The sequence below is a fragment of the Colobus angolensis genome, unplaced genomic scaffold, assembly GCF_000951035.1.
Source record: "Colobus angolensis palliatus isolate OR3802 unplaced genomic scaffold, Cang.pa_1.0 Scaffold684, whole genome shotgun sequence".
NCBI classification, from domain to species: Eukaryota; Metazoa; Chordata; class Mammalia; order Primates; family Cercopithecidae; genus Colobus; species Colobus angolensis.
Window position 1 is genome coordinate 65,740 of NW_012120532.1, and position 15,382 is coordinate 81,121.

At 36.4% G+C, this 15,382-nt stretch overlaps 1 protein-coding gene and 1 long non-coding RNA gene across 2 annotated transcripts in view; both read left to right on the forward strand.

Annotated features, from left to right (window-relative positions):
- Positions 1–6,926, forward strand: part of LOC105500762 — a 9,316-nt gene extending 2,390 nt beyond the window's left edge. Inside the window, exon 2 of the long non-coding RNA XR_001000074.1 lies at positions 5,400–6,926. This is a non-coding gene — a long non-coding RNA (uncharacterized LOC105500762). The remainder of the gene's footprint in view (positions 1–5,399) is intronic.
- Positions 1–15,382, forward strand: part of USP6NL (USP6 N-terminal like) — a 159,747-nt gene that overhangs the window by 45,396 nt on the left and 98,969 nt on the right. The gene's annotated exons all lie outside the window — the stretch shown is intronic.

Sequence of the window (15,382 nt, forward strand, 5' to 3'; positions counted from 1 at the left end):
GAGGGAAATTATAAAATGAATGAAAAAATAGATGAATGGTGTAACATGCGTTCGTTAAGACAGTCTTGTCTAATAAGTGTTTGTGTAGTTAGGCAACATAGTCCAGTGGGTTAGTGTGTTTTGACATGAGGCTGTCATGGGCAAAGTTAAGACAATGTAACCTGGTGGACCAGGGAAAAGGATGGGATGAGTGATAACTATGCAGATTGGAAAAACAAACTTTCACAGTTTTCCCTTCAAATGTCCTCACTGGCCTACATCTCTAGGGCCACGCTCCACTACATGGACAAGGTGAGACACCACTGAGCCGACTGAAAAGTAAAGCTGCACCATCTCTTCAGATGTGTATAAGGCGTTAAGTGTGAGCATAAGAGCTGTGTGTTACTGAAGATCCTGGTTTTCTCCTTTAAAAGCCTCATGTTTATTTGAATTAAAAATCTTTTGAAAAACAGTGGTTTCTCTATCTTGTTAAACAGAAGTGTGCTAAATACGATTGAATTTTTCCTAATAATTCAAATTCTTCATTTTGCACTTTTTGTAGGTTAGAGAACCTGATGACCAAGGTTATTAAAATTAATTCTAAAGTAAGAGTAGATTTTGAATAAGGGCCTTGAAGGTCTCTCTTGTTATTAAGACATATGAACTTTGGTATCTGTCTTGACCTTTTCATTCCCATGTTCATTCCTTCATACTTTTCCTTTAGATATGACAGTAGCCTCCCCATTCATTTTATTCAATAAACATATATTGAATACTAGCCACATCTTAGATTCAAGGGTGTAGAGATGTATCCTCGAGGAGCTCAGATGCAAGTGGTCAGAGACAAAAGTCAGTGATTACAGTGGTATGACAGGTGTTGTAATAGACAAGGTTATGGAACCTCGAGCGGGGAGGTCCTTAACTGACCCTCTTAACTTTCCCTCATTTGGTGATGAGAGGACTGAAGGAATTAAATTGTTCGATGAGGTGACTGATGCTGTCAGTTGAGCTAAGTCTGAAGGCATGCATAAAGGCTAGCTAGCATAGGGAAAAAGAGTTTGTGTGAGCATGCTGAAGGAAGAGTCATGAAGGTAAGAGAGGGCACAAAGTGTTGGGAAACTGCAAATTGTTACGTACGGCAAGAAAATAGGTGAAGGAGGTGCGCAAACGTGAAGAATCCTCTTACAGTGATGGGGGAGGATGCGTGAAGAAGCCTGATCATTTAACTCTGTGTGCCACCCTTCCACTGCTGTCTGAAATAGCTTTCTGAAACAATTTGCCATAAAACCTAGAATTTGGGCTTAACCTATGTGGTATTTCTGGCTGTATCACTAAATCTCTCCACGCATCCTCTGTGCCAGCTACATCAGAATACTTGCTGCTTCCCAAATGTGCTGCTCCATCTGGATGGCGAGTTTTTCCCTCCTTCTCCAGCAGTCACACTCCTTATCAGATCAGCCTTCAGGTTCCAGTACCACACCTGCCAAAAAGCATGTTCCCTGACTTATTCTCCCCTCACTTCTCTGGGTTAGATTGAATCATTTCTTTCTTTATATTCTCTTAGCATTTTGCTTTTGCTTCTGTTACTACACTTTAAAAATTCTATACATGAAGATTATATTTATTAAATTGACCAATAAATGTTAATTGCAATACATTTGTTGGTTTGACTTACTGAACATTTCTACTTCCATTCTGTTTTTTTAGTTGTGTTTTAGATGGTTAAGATTGTCATAATATGGTCTTAGATAAGCAAAATATTGTAACTAGTAACTTAAGCAATGGACAGATAAATACATAAATGAACCCTTTCAGACTATTTTGTAGATATTTCAGATATATCAGATATTTTATAGATGGATAATCGTTTTCAGCTTGTATTTAAAATGTACTCATTTTGCTATATATGTTGACAGTTTAAGCTTATGAAACTAAAGTTATAACATCTAATTTATTTAGTTGTAGGTTTGTAGTTCTTTATGATTTACAAAGGTTTCATGCACTTGACCAAAAAAGAAGATACCACGACAAGAATTATTGAATGAGAACTTGAGAAGTGGCTGCTTGTGACAGTGTTCATTGTCCACCCAATCCCCATTCTCTCATTTAGAGTGTTAGTGCCCCCAGTTAAAAAACCAGCAAATGAACTCTCTTTCTTAAGATGTAAGCAAAAGCCTGCTGAGGATTTCTGGAAAGGTTTTACCTTCTGAGACAGTTGTCATCTCTGCTTTTCTGTTACATCCTTCTTTCTACCTGGAATGTGAGTGCAATTCGTGGAGTTATAGCAGCCATGATGTGACCATAAGGACAAAAGCAATATGGGGTAGAAGAAATAGAGAAGGCTAGTCTTTTGTGACACCAGTGACACTAAGGAACATTTGTACCAACTCCTAGTTACCTTTAGACTTTTTTGGCCTGCTACTTGTAGTCAAACTGATCCTCACTAGTATGGTATCTAATGTGATAAAGAATAAGACTAGAAGTAAAAGCATGTCATTTAAATATATAACTTAAACACTGTTACAAAGTACTTTGTTCTGTACTGGGATTTGGCAGTCTTATTTAGAAGTAGCATATATCCTAGGTGAAACATGGATATGGCTATTAGAATGTGGTGAGAGGGATATTGATTTGGGAGCTGGAAGACCTGCGATCTAGTTTTACTACCATATGACTTTAAATGAGTCAGTGAATGTCTTTGTGTCATGGTGTTTACTATCTATTATGTGATTAGATGTTCTCTAAGATCTTACAGAACATTGACATTCATATTCTAATTAGTTTCTTGAAGCCATTTTTGTTTTTTATGGTAACCTCTTGAATTACAATGTCAATTCATAATGTCTACCTATGTTTACTCTTTGCATACAAGCGCGCGCACGCACACACACACACGCACACACAACTACCCCCCGACATACACATTGATACATCAGGTAACAGTAGTCTTAGAAAGTTGTGCATTCGACTTAGTTATGACTAGCTTTTAGAGATTTTCACGTGACCACTACTAGGCTGATCCACAGTTACGTGAGTGATTTAATGAAGAGGAAAGGCAGCAAGAGGTGGTTAGCTAAGAGTGTGGGCGTTAATCAGAGGTCTTGATCCTGGATTTGCTCACTCATTTGCTGTGTAACCTTGAGCAAGTTATGGAACTTCCCTGTGCACTAGATTCTTTATCTGAAAAGTAGAGATAATAATAGTGTGTATTTCCCCAGGCGTTATAAGGGCTGTGTGAGATCATGTGTATGAGGGACTCACACAATGCCTACCACACTGTAAGGAATAAAGGTAAGCTGCTGTTGATGTTTTTGTTATTTTTATTATTGTTGTTATTCTGTTGCTGATGTTGCTCTTCTGACCTCTTAGATGGCTAATAATTTGTTTGTAGGTGTTTATGTCTGGAACAGAATACAGGGCTCTGTGGATAGCAGTCTGCTTCAATATAGTGATGTTTGTTAATTTTTATAACAGTGTTCCCTCATTTGTACTTGGAAAACTATAAGCAGTGTATTTATTCCTTAAATTTAGATATGTCATATTTGAAGTCAAAATTGTGTGTGTATTGTGGGTAGGGTTGATGAAAGTTTTGTCAGGACTTTGTTTTAGTGAGGAGATATGTTTAGTACAGATTGTAATTAGTTTAATAATGTTTTAAAGAAAACTGAGTCCATTTTATTTAGCTCGTTGGCCCAGTTGTACCATTGTCTTAACTATGGAAAGGAGTTTTTGAAGTAAGTTGGTAAATTTTACAGTCAGTTGTTACTTGAAACTTGAAATGACCTTGAAAGGTTTTCTTTGAATTGTTTAAACCATTAAATTTGTAAACATATACAATTATTTGTCAATTAAAAATAAAATGAAATTTAAAGAATAAAATTGACTGCAATGGACTATTTAAGCACCATTCCTTCCCCTCCCCCATTTTTAAATTTTTGAGACAAGGTCAGGCTCTGTCAGCCAGGCTGGAGTACAGTGGTGAGATCATAGCTCACTGCAGCCTTGAACTCCTGGGCTCAAGTGATTCTCCTGCCTTGGCCTCCCAAGTAGCTGGGACTACAGGCATGCGCCACCGTGCCTGGCTAACTTTTTTTTATATTTGGTAGAGATGAAGTCTTACTGTGTTGCCCAGGCGGGTCTCAAATGCCTGAGTTCAAGCAGTCCTCCTGCCTTGGCCTCCCAAAGTTTTGGAATTACAGGCGTGAGCCACTGTGCCCCGCACCATTCCTCTCTTGCTTGTCACTGAGTCTCTTAGTAAAGCAGGACTGTGTATTAAGTAAGAATATGGTCTGAACTCTCCAGCATGGTGGCCAGTAGCCACATGTAGTTGAATAATTAACATTAAGTAAAATAAAAAATTTAGTTCCTCATTCTAGCCACATATTAAGTGCTCCATAGCCACATTGCAGCAAGCTCTATTGGACAGTATTGGATAGACTGTGTAGCCAGATTGCCTGAGTTCAGCTCTCGAATCCACTACTTACTAGTCTTATGACCTTGAGCAACTTAGTTTCTCTGTGCCTCAGTTTCCTCATATGTAAAATTGGATTAATAACCTCAGACAAAAGTTCCCATAAGTTTGTGAATGTGGATTAAAGGAGGCAGCATTTGTAAAGTGCTTAGAATGGCCCCCATTTAAGCACACGGTAAATATGTGGTGTTTGGTAAATAAACAAATGTGCGTGGTGTTCAGATTTATTATGCTTTGTAGGTGTACTGATTTTTTTGTCCTTTCTGTATCTTTTATTGCCCTTTGAGAAACTATTTATATATGCCAACCTGCTGAATGCATTTTTCATATTTCTCTTTTACCACAATTTAGACTCATGTTTCTGCCACACACTCTAGCTTAAAAATGTGTTATGAGTGCTCACTGCTTTCAGGGTGAAGCATAGCCTACTTCATCATGCATCTCGAAGAGTACAGCCTGCCCTTCCCAGCTCATTTTCGCAGCTATCCGGCTCTAGCCCTGTGTTTTATTCTTCCATTTATCACTGCCTTTGTTGTTAAAAATATTTAATGGTGATGACCATCTCTTCCAGTGGCATATAAACTCTCGTGGCATGTGGAGCGCTATTATCTGTGCATATGATAAATGCTCGACATATGCTGGTTGAAGAAAAGACTCTTCAATATTTGAATTGCAATCAGTATTGCTATTAATATCAAAACTACATTTGTTCAAGTAATCTCTGAAGTAAAGGGAATCCAAAACCCATTCTGCCATCTGTGATGTCAGCATCAGAAATGTGCTACTCCTTACCAGCCTCTCCACTTCTGTGCATAGTGGCCTCAATGGTGAGGGGCTGGATAGTAGCTCTGATCACTGCAGTTTGCTACCCTACACTGTGGTGACATGTAAATCACCATTGCAGATGCTTTCTGGATGATACATTCTCTCTTTTTTTTTTTTGTTTGAGATGAAGTCTTGCTCTGTCGCCCAGGCTGGAGTACAGTGGCACGATCTCGGCTCACTGCAAGTTCCGCCTGCTGGGTTGATGCCATTCTCCTGTCTCAGGCTCCCAAGTAACTGGGACTACAGGCACTGGCCACCAAGCCCGGCTCATTTTTCTGTATATGTAATAGAGATAGGGTTTCACCATGTTAGCCAGGATGGTGTGGATCTCCTGACCTCGTGATCTGCCCGCCTCGTCCTCCCAAAGTACTGGGATTACGGGCGTGAGCCACCGTGCCTGTCCTGGATGATACATTCTTAAAGAATGCTGATTTTATCTTGGTTTCTTGCTTCTTTAAATTATCTCCCATGTTCTTTGATTTGCTCCATGTTGCTTCTTTCTGCGGTCTTCCTGGGTATACTCAAGTGCGTATCGCATATGTTTAACAAAGGAAAAATAGTGTTAAAAGAAAAAATACCACCTAATATAAGAAGCAAAACATAATTTTTATGTTTCTGTGATAATGACATCCAGGTATGATTTAGGTTATTTTTCACTTTAAATGAGCTATTAACTTCACATGAGAAAAAAACTGTAGAAACGTTAACTCCTGTAAAATGATGTCTATTTGTGGTGTAGTAAGATCATACTGCTTCTCTACTTGTTACTGTGAGTTGCTTAATAAACGGCAGTACAAGTGACAAATCCGTAATTAGTCAGTATCAAGAGCTGCATTTTGGATTGCATGTACTATCCCAAATATATGTTGTGCAAGTTACCTTGTATCATGGTAATGGAGAAAAGAGTGGATACTATAAAATCAGCAATATGAATCAAATTTATATGTGGTCCTGCAGTGTAATTGAAGGTACTCAGTCTTCTCAGACACTGATGCAATATCTTGTGTTGCTTTCTCATATTTTTTAGAAGTATCATAGGGGATAGCTGGGAACTGGTAGAGCAGAGGTACTAAGTTCCACTTGGAAATGATTTAGAGTAGCTCTTTGAATATATCTTTACTTGCTATCTTACAGCATATGTGTATATGATTATTTTCTAGAGGGTTGTACCCTTTATTAAGCTGCCAGCTTCTTGAGGGCAGGGACTGCAATTTATTCTTCATTTTGGAGAAAAGTGAATAATTCTGAAGAATTTGGTGGTTCATGAGCTTGCCTGGTATTTGTTTCTGTATGGCTTATCATCTAAGTGAGATAACAGATAGTATATAATTGATAAATTTAATCAGTTACCTAATTACTGCGAGGATTCAATTCTTGCTTTGTATTATTGCTGAAACAGACTGCCCAGTAAACATTATGAATGTTCTCTAGAGAACAATTAGGTTTGCAATGAGTTATTTTATTGAGAATGCTACTTGGAATTAAATGTTTATACCACTATCTTGATATCATTTAAATGTAATTTAAATGTGCTGAAGTATCTTCATTCAGATAACTTGTTACTCCTTAACAAAAGGCTGCTGAGTATTGTTTCTCTCCCATTTGGCAGACACCATATGCAGTGATTAATAAAAGGTCATTATGCTACTTAGTCATGGAGAGCCTTTGATGACTGTTACCTGAACATCTGCTAGATTCATGACGGCAGTTAACAGATACATCTAACAAAATATACATGCTGTGCTTTGAAAATCTGGCTTGGACTAATCTAAATGACTACAAGAATATTTGAATATTCCCTTAAGTTTTATATAATTGTGAGAAAGCCCTTATCTTTCTGTAATGTGAACAATCCAAAATGCCAACAAAATGCTGTTTTGGAATGGCTGTCCTTGGTAATCCCAGCTTCCTGAGGGCTGCATGCTCAGGGACTGGGAGTCGTCTGTGCCGAATCGATGGAGGCAGTGGCTCTCTTGCACTTCTGATTATCATGTTAAGCCTCGCCTTGGAAATGTGGGACTGGAGTTGAGCTGGAAAGAAGGAAAAACTTTACCTAGACTCTGCAGGGAGCAAGTTGAAAAGCAGAGAATGGGTATATAAATTATGGGTTTTTTGAAAACAGCACCAAGTACTTTTTAGAAAAACGTATTTTGAAATAATTATGGATTCATAGGAAGTTGCAAAACAGTACAGAGAGATCCCATGTACTTTATACTCAGTTTCCTCCATTTTTACATACCTTTTAGTTAAATATCAAACCAGGATATTGACATTGGTACAATCCACAGACTTTATTCAGATTTCATTAGTTTTACATGCATGTGTGTGGTGTGTGTGTGACATGCATGTGTGCATGTGTGTGTGTGTGTGTGGTGGGTCCTCAGCAATTTTATGTGTAGATTTGTGTAACCATCATCAGAGCCAAGGTTACAGAACAGTTTCATCACCCCAGGTTTCCCTAACGCTACGCCCTTTCTATCATACCTTTCCCCACACCTCCCTGTCCTTCCCTAACCCCTTGCAACCGATTTGTTCTCCATCTCTTTAATTTTATCATCTTGAGAATGCTATATAAATGGAATCATAGATTATATTATCTTTGGGGATTTTTAAAAACTTAGTATCCATGAAATTGTTTCATATATCAATGGTTTGTCTCTTTTTTATTGATTAGTAGTATTCCACAGTATAGATGTACTGTGGAGTACAGAGTTGGTTTAACCATTTACACCCTGAAGGATATTTGGATTGTTTCAGGTTTTTTATTTATTTTATTTTATTTTTTATTTTTTTTACTGTTACAAATAAAGCTACTATGAACATTGAGATTTTTGTGTAGACATAAATAGAAATTTTTATTTCTCTGGGATAGATACCCAGGAATGTGATTCATAGATTGCATGATAAATGGATGTCTACTTTTTCAAGAAACTACCAAAAGACCCTTACTGTTATTCTTCCAAAACTTACTTACTAATGCCTAATAAAACTAGAATACTGAGAAATTAGTCAATTCACATATGACTGTACTGTGTGGAGTTCCATGCTTTTAGATCAAGAAACAAGTGAAAATTTGGCAGATGAAATAGACAAGTCACAGAAATGCAAATGGCTAATAACATATGAATGTTGAGTGTCATAAATAATCAGAGGACTGTTCAGTGTTAGAATTACATTTAGATGCAAGTAATTTAAAACCTGGCTGAGTGGCTGAAACAGTCCAGGCTAGCTAGACTCAGAGTAGTCACGGTGGCCAAGCAATGTCTTGAGTGATCCAGCTCTTCTCACTTTTCTCCTCAGCCACACTTAGTCCTTGTCCTCAAAGATACGTGATGACGGCTGCATCTTCATCCTTAGGTCCAAGAGCCAAGCCAGAAGAAAAAGGAAAAGGGGAAATCTAAAGTGGGTGTCACCTGTATAAGGAAATCAAAAGCTTTTCCTTAAGCCATCAGCTGGAACTGTGTCACATGGCTGCTGCTAGCTGCAAGCGGTCCTGGGAATGCATTTTTTTTTTTTGTACTCAGAACATTTTTGCTAAAAAGATCTGGCATTCTCTTAGGAAGATGGGTGAATACTGGATAGGAACTTGCATTGTTTGAGAATGCATATATAAGCAATAATGAAATACTGTTTCAAAACTGGCTAAAATTAATAAATGGGACCAATGTTCAGTGTGATGAAAAAGGTGCTCACACATTGTTGGTAAGAGAACAAATTGGTATTCTTTATCAAAATTAAAAGTTGTGTTTCATCTGGCCTACTAATTCTAGTCTGCAAGTCAGTGTTCTATAGAAATACCATTTCTGCACCTGGGCAAAAGATAACATGCACAAAGATCTTCACTGTAGCATTGTTTACAATACCCAAACCAGTAGAACTTACCTGTCAGTAGAAGAAAGGTTGGTACATTATGGCAAATCCGTATGGTGAAGTACAATAGTATTAAAAAGAAGCAGCTTGATTTATCTGAAAAGACCTGAAAAAATGTCTATGAAATATATTTGAGTAGAAAAATAATTGCAAAGCAATGTGCATAGTATGGTTCTGTTGCGTGCCTTCTTATAAATATGTGTGTGTTCATGTATGTTCTTGTGCATGTATGCACATGTGTATGTGTATGGCATGATTAAATCTGTTTTAGAATGTGCAGAGGAGAAAGACTTTATGGAAACACACCAAAAAAGTTAACATTAGAGAGTTCATTTGGGAAGGGGTGTAGAGGAAGAGAGTTCACTTTTCTTAATGTGTTTCTGTATTGCTTGAATATTTTATAAGCATGTAATAAGTGTTCAGTTAGGAAACGAGGTATTCTACAATGTGAAATTTTTTGGATGTATAAAGCACAAACATATTTTAGCTATTCTGCATGAAACTACTTAAAATGTAATTTTACCGTCTTATGATTTAGAGTATACTAAATGTTTTTTCTTTGCAACTCAGGGCCTAATGAGATATTCAGGGCTGCTTGAGTGTGCTCAAAATAGATGTAGATTAACTATTTTAATTCTTCCTATATACATTTCTTTAAACTTTCTTACTCCTTAGGTTGGCAGTTACTTCTTGTACATTATTAGTGTATCTGCTTTTAATAGCTCTTTTCCTATTTCAAATTTTCTGCTTCTAGTCTTCCTTGACTTGGGAATGAAGCAACCATCAACCTGGTTTTAATTGTATCTAAAAATTGTTCTTAATAAAAACAGGATAAATTAGTTCTGAGTAAAGATTTTGAGAGACTTGATTATGGATAAAATAATGAACTTTATTGTTGTTTGAATATATATATATATATATTTTACTGTTTAGAGGCCTTTTTTCCTTCTTTGTTTACTTTTGAGTCTCATCTGTGTTTTAGTTACTTGAGTCAGTGATGTATTGCCAAATCTAGGAATCTTTTAAAGACAGATAACCCAAAAGTGTTGCTTCCTCTTTTAGAGAAATTTTTTATGGTACTAAGGAAAGGAGGGGTAGCGTGTTTTAGGCTAGAGTTATATAAGAAAAAAAAGCCCTGAGCCTTAAAATATTCTGCTCCTTAGTAGTAAGATGATTCTTGACTTTGCTGACAAGTTGGTCATTAACCTTGAGTAATGTGGTGTCTAAAGCATGCAAGTTAGACTGGGATTTGAATCCTGGTGTCGCCTTGTACCTGCTGAGTGACGTTTCTGATCCTTGGTTTTCTTATGTTTAAAAGCTTATTTTGCTTAATATTCGTACGTGTTTTATAATTGCCTAGATGGCACTTTCAGAAATTGCTATGAACATTAAGTGGAGATAGTTTATGTAATATATCCGGCATAGAGCAAGTACTCAGTGACTATTATTATAGAAGATAATGGGAAATTAGGAATTTGCAATGTATTGTGCTTTTTTGAATGAAATGAGACTTTAGTATTTTATTTTTATGGAATTATTATTCTCAGTGTAGAAAACTTGGACAACATAGAACAAGTAAGGTTAAGATTTTTTTTTAATCCTTTATAATCTCCTTATTCAGAGAAGACCTCTGTTAATATTTTATTGCCTGATCAATCTTTTTTTCATGTACAAATACTAGTTGCTGTATAGCCTCCAACCTAAATCCTTAAAACAAGACTTATATGGTGTGATGGTATTCCAGTTTTGCGAATAGGGAAAATGAAGCTTAGAGAAGTTAAGGTCAAAGAGTTAACAAGTTGTAGGACTAGTAGTCATCATCAGGGTGCACCATTGGAACAAAACGGGACTCTCCTTCCCAAGGAGTTGAAAGCAGCCATCTATCTCCATGATCAGTTAACAACAATTTATGTTTGGAAGATGTTAGATCCAGGCTTAGGTTGTACTTTGTGATTGTTTAAGAAAGCGAAGGTTTGGGCTTAGTGCATTGCTTTTCCATTTATTATTGTAGTATAATGTTACTTAGATTTTATATATGTATATGTTTGGAGCTCCATAAATGTTAAATTTCAATAATAAAGGTCAAATGAGACTGTATACTATCCTAAAGTGATTATAACTCTCCAAGCTATACTGTCTTACTAGTGTGCGTGGGTACCCTGTGTGTAAATTTTGGGTGTTAAATCACTGAATAGTTTGGAAAGTGACCTTAAAGTTGCTGTTTTGTTTGTACTAAAAAATGACGAAGTAGACTACATCCTTATTTTTATGATATTTTTGAAATTCTAATTTTTCTGTTTATATGACTTCAAGGTGAGAAGTAGAAATTGTTATTTAGGTCAATAAATATTACCTTTAAACATCCTAAAGCATTTACACATTTATTTATAATCTTCAGAACCTCCTGGAGAAACTAGTTTGTATATCATATATACTGCATATGTAGTACCTGGGTACACACACACCCCTACCTGGTTTTAGAAAAGACTTACCTTTGTTGCTCTATTACACAACCTGGACCTGTAGCTTAGAGAATTTTGCAGGGTCTCATTTCTGATATTTTGAAAATTGTACTGTCATGATTATAGAAACTGGACTTAATGGCTTATACTGCTTTTCAATGTTTTGTTTTTCAAAAGTAGGTTAAAAATTCTTAGCAGTTAATCTAAATATATCATCTAGGCAGTTACCAAATATGTACTAATATTAAACAAAGTAAACTATGGTTAGTTGTTATTATACTTCCATATTGGCATTGTCAAAAACTCCAGGAAAAAGAAATCCCTGTATTTGCTCTTTGTAGCAAAGGAGGGATAGATCTGTTTGAATTCTTTAGATATTTATATGTAATTTCAGTATGAGTTTACTTTAAATTTGATTAGGATTAAATGGATATAGTTTATATTGAGGTAAATAGAGGTGATAATCTTTAGAGGCATGGAGGTTTTAAGGAGCCAAGTGTGTTTGAGGAAAAAGTACAGTGTGGTTTGATTATGGGTTCCATGGATGGGGAGTGGTAGGAGATATGTTTGGAATTCTGCAACCATGAATGAGGGCCAGACCATCAAGGGTTGTTTTGACACATTTGGATTTATTCTGTAGGTATTCAGGTGTAGACATCCAGATTAGCATTCAGGGAATATAAGGGTAGAGGGACATATTAAATAGATAAAGGATTCACCATTTTGGGAATGGATGTAATCACTCATGGGAGAACTTGTTGACAAGGAGAGAAAACTGGAGGAACTCTTTTTAGTAAGGGCCAGAACTTCGGAATATTGCTGTGGAATGGTGGTCCTGAGATGATGGTGTCATGGGCATTTTGGAGATTCGTGTGTATACTTGTTGCACATACTTGTAGGAGTGGCATTTAGTTGGGGGGCAAAGAAGCAGGGAGGAAGAGGCTAGGGCTCTAAAGTTGTTTTGGAGCCACCTGTCACTGTTTTGGTACCACCTGTCACTTCTCAAATAGGGCCTTGTCAACTTGACAGCCGCTTTGTACCTGTGCATGTGAATGTGACTGGAGAATTCTCCACAACCTTCCTTTAAATTCGAGATTGTGAACCTCAGGTAGGCTTTTGATGCTACCTGACAGTCATACTGTATACTTCATTCATTTAGATGACTGTTTCAGTTTTCCCTTTTTTCTCAGACCTTCAGCGTTTCTTCTCCATACCTATTCTCAGCTGGTTATCTTGTTTCTGTATGGAGAAACTTGAAGCCAATGGCCTCATGGACCAGCAGACTAATACTGTTGGAGCTCCCTGCGTTTCATCAACTGAACCCATGTATTCTACCTGTTCCAGCTACAGTTGAACCCGCCCGTGTAGTATCCCGTGTGTGCACTGCCCTGTGTGGCGCCAGCCTCTTTCCTTGTGCACTAGAGTCTCTGTGCTCTCATGCCCTCATGAACATTGCTTACTCAGCTGTCTCGTTCTTTCTTTTGTGTCATCAGTGTTCTCCCCTAATGGGTCATTCCTGTCATTATACAAAATGCTGTTATTTCTCCCATAAAGTATAAAAATACTTCATTGGACCCTACTTCGCTTGTCAGCCACTATTTGATTTGTCTTCTCCCCTTTGCAATATTGTTTCTTCAAGGAGTTGTCTATACTCACTCCAATTCTTTCTCTTCCATTGTCCTGTAAATCCACTATAGTCAGGTTTCAGCCCCATGACTCTGATTTAATGTTGGAGATAATCCAATTTAAAATTTGCGCCTAAAATCATGTAATCTTTGAACTAAAATATGTTATTCACACTGCTTTCTGTGGTAAGTATATTTGGAAAAATACGTAGATCCTACCGTCCATCTATAGTTGTGGTTTTATCATAAAAAGGCACTAAAAGTGGTAACAAATCTTAATTGCTATTAACTGTTGGGTATTGTACTTGCTTCCTTTGCTGTATTGGGCTCTATTTGTCTCTTTTTATGACTATCCCTTAATCCTTTCTATTACTAAGAAGTTATCTAGTTTTAATTAAACAGACAGTTTCAAGTTCTCTAATATGTTGAATAAAATTGTGATTGAATGAGCTGATTGAGCATGAAAACAGCGTGTAGAAATTTAGAGGTTTAGACAACAAAATATCCAGCAAAGTTAATCTGATGTATAATTAATGACATTTATAATTAATAATAAATTTTATGCTTTAGCTTTTAGTGATCTATTAAAAATGCTTTTGAGGATATGGAGTTGTTCTAGACTTCTTTTGAAATTCTCTGCGATCCAAAGCGAAGTGGTCGGTGGGCTTTTTGTCTGTGCATCAAGGAATACAAAAAAAACAGGTCCTCAGTTGGCTGGTACCCTTGAAATTGAGAGCCAGATTGATAGACTGAAAAGATTGGATGCGATTGATTTGTTGTTAGAGGTCTAAGTGTCTCTCTGACTTCTCTATATATTACAATCTCCCATTATGGTATGAACTTGTCTACTTTTTCTTTTAATTTTGCCAATTTTTGCTTTATGTGTGTTGAAACTATGTTACTAGGTCCATACTTAGGTCTTCCTCATGGGTTGATTGTTTTGTTGCAATAAAATGTTGCTTTATATCTCTTATAATGATTATTGCCTAAGTCTGCTTTTTCTGAGTACAGTGTTATCAGATCTCTTTAGTTTCATGCTTACTTGGTATATATCTTGTCATTCTTTTACTTTCAAATTTGCTGAGTGATTGTATTTATGATCTATTTTCTAAATAGCATAAGTGTATTTTTTTTACATTTAATCTGATTGCCTTTGTCTTTTACTTGGTGTGTTTAGTCTGTTTACATATGTTATTGTCATGTTTGGGTCTAAATCTGACTTTCTGTTTTTATCTTTCTACATGTTTTAAATTCTTTTTCTCCTGTAATTTCTTGTCATCTTTTGGATTATTAGAATAGTTTTTATTATGTATTCTCATACCTGTTATAAATCATTTTGTTATTATTTAGTGTTACCCTAGATTACATTTATAACAAATTAGTACTGATACCTGTTTTCCAGAAAAATGTAAGAACCTCAAGGTAGTTAACTCTATTTGTGCCCTGTCTGCCTTTAGGGTTATTGTTGCTTTATGTTTTAGTTGTATATAGATAGTAAACCCCATGTATTTAGTATCCATACATTTACCCTTTCCATTTCTCTGTATTTCTTCCTTCATGACTGTTTGTCCATCAGGGCTCATGTTTTTCTTCTCGTAGAACCCCTTTTATTATTTTATTGTATGTGTACTCACCATTAAATATCTCAGGCATTATCTGGAAATGTCTTTATTTTTGCCTTCAGTTTTGAAGGAAACTTTCAGAATGTCTTGAAATCCTAAGTTGCTGGTTATTTTAGCATTTTAAGAGTGTAATTTCATTATCTTCTGACTCTCAAAGTTTCTGTTTAGAAATTTGCAGTTGATCTTACTGCTGCCCATTTGAAGGTTGTCTTTTTCTCGGACTGCTATTTTAAGATTTCTTCTTTGTTTTTAATTTTAGGAAGTTTTACTCTGACATGTCCAGGTACAGTTTTCTTATATTCTGCTTGGGGTTTGTTGTGCGTCTTGAACTGGTGAGCTCCCCTTCTTGCTTATTAGCTGTTCCGAACCTGCTTCTGTACCAGTCTGTCTGTCCTCTCTTTCTAGGACTCTTAACTGCATGCACATTAGACCATTTCCTTGTGTTTCATATGTCTCCTAAGCTCTTTCATGTATTTTCTATCTTTTATTCCTCTTGTGTGTGTGTGTGTGTATATGTGTATATATATA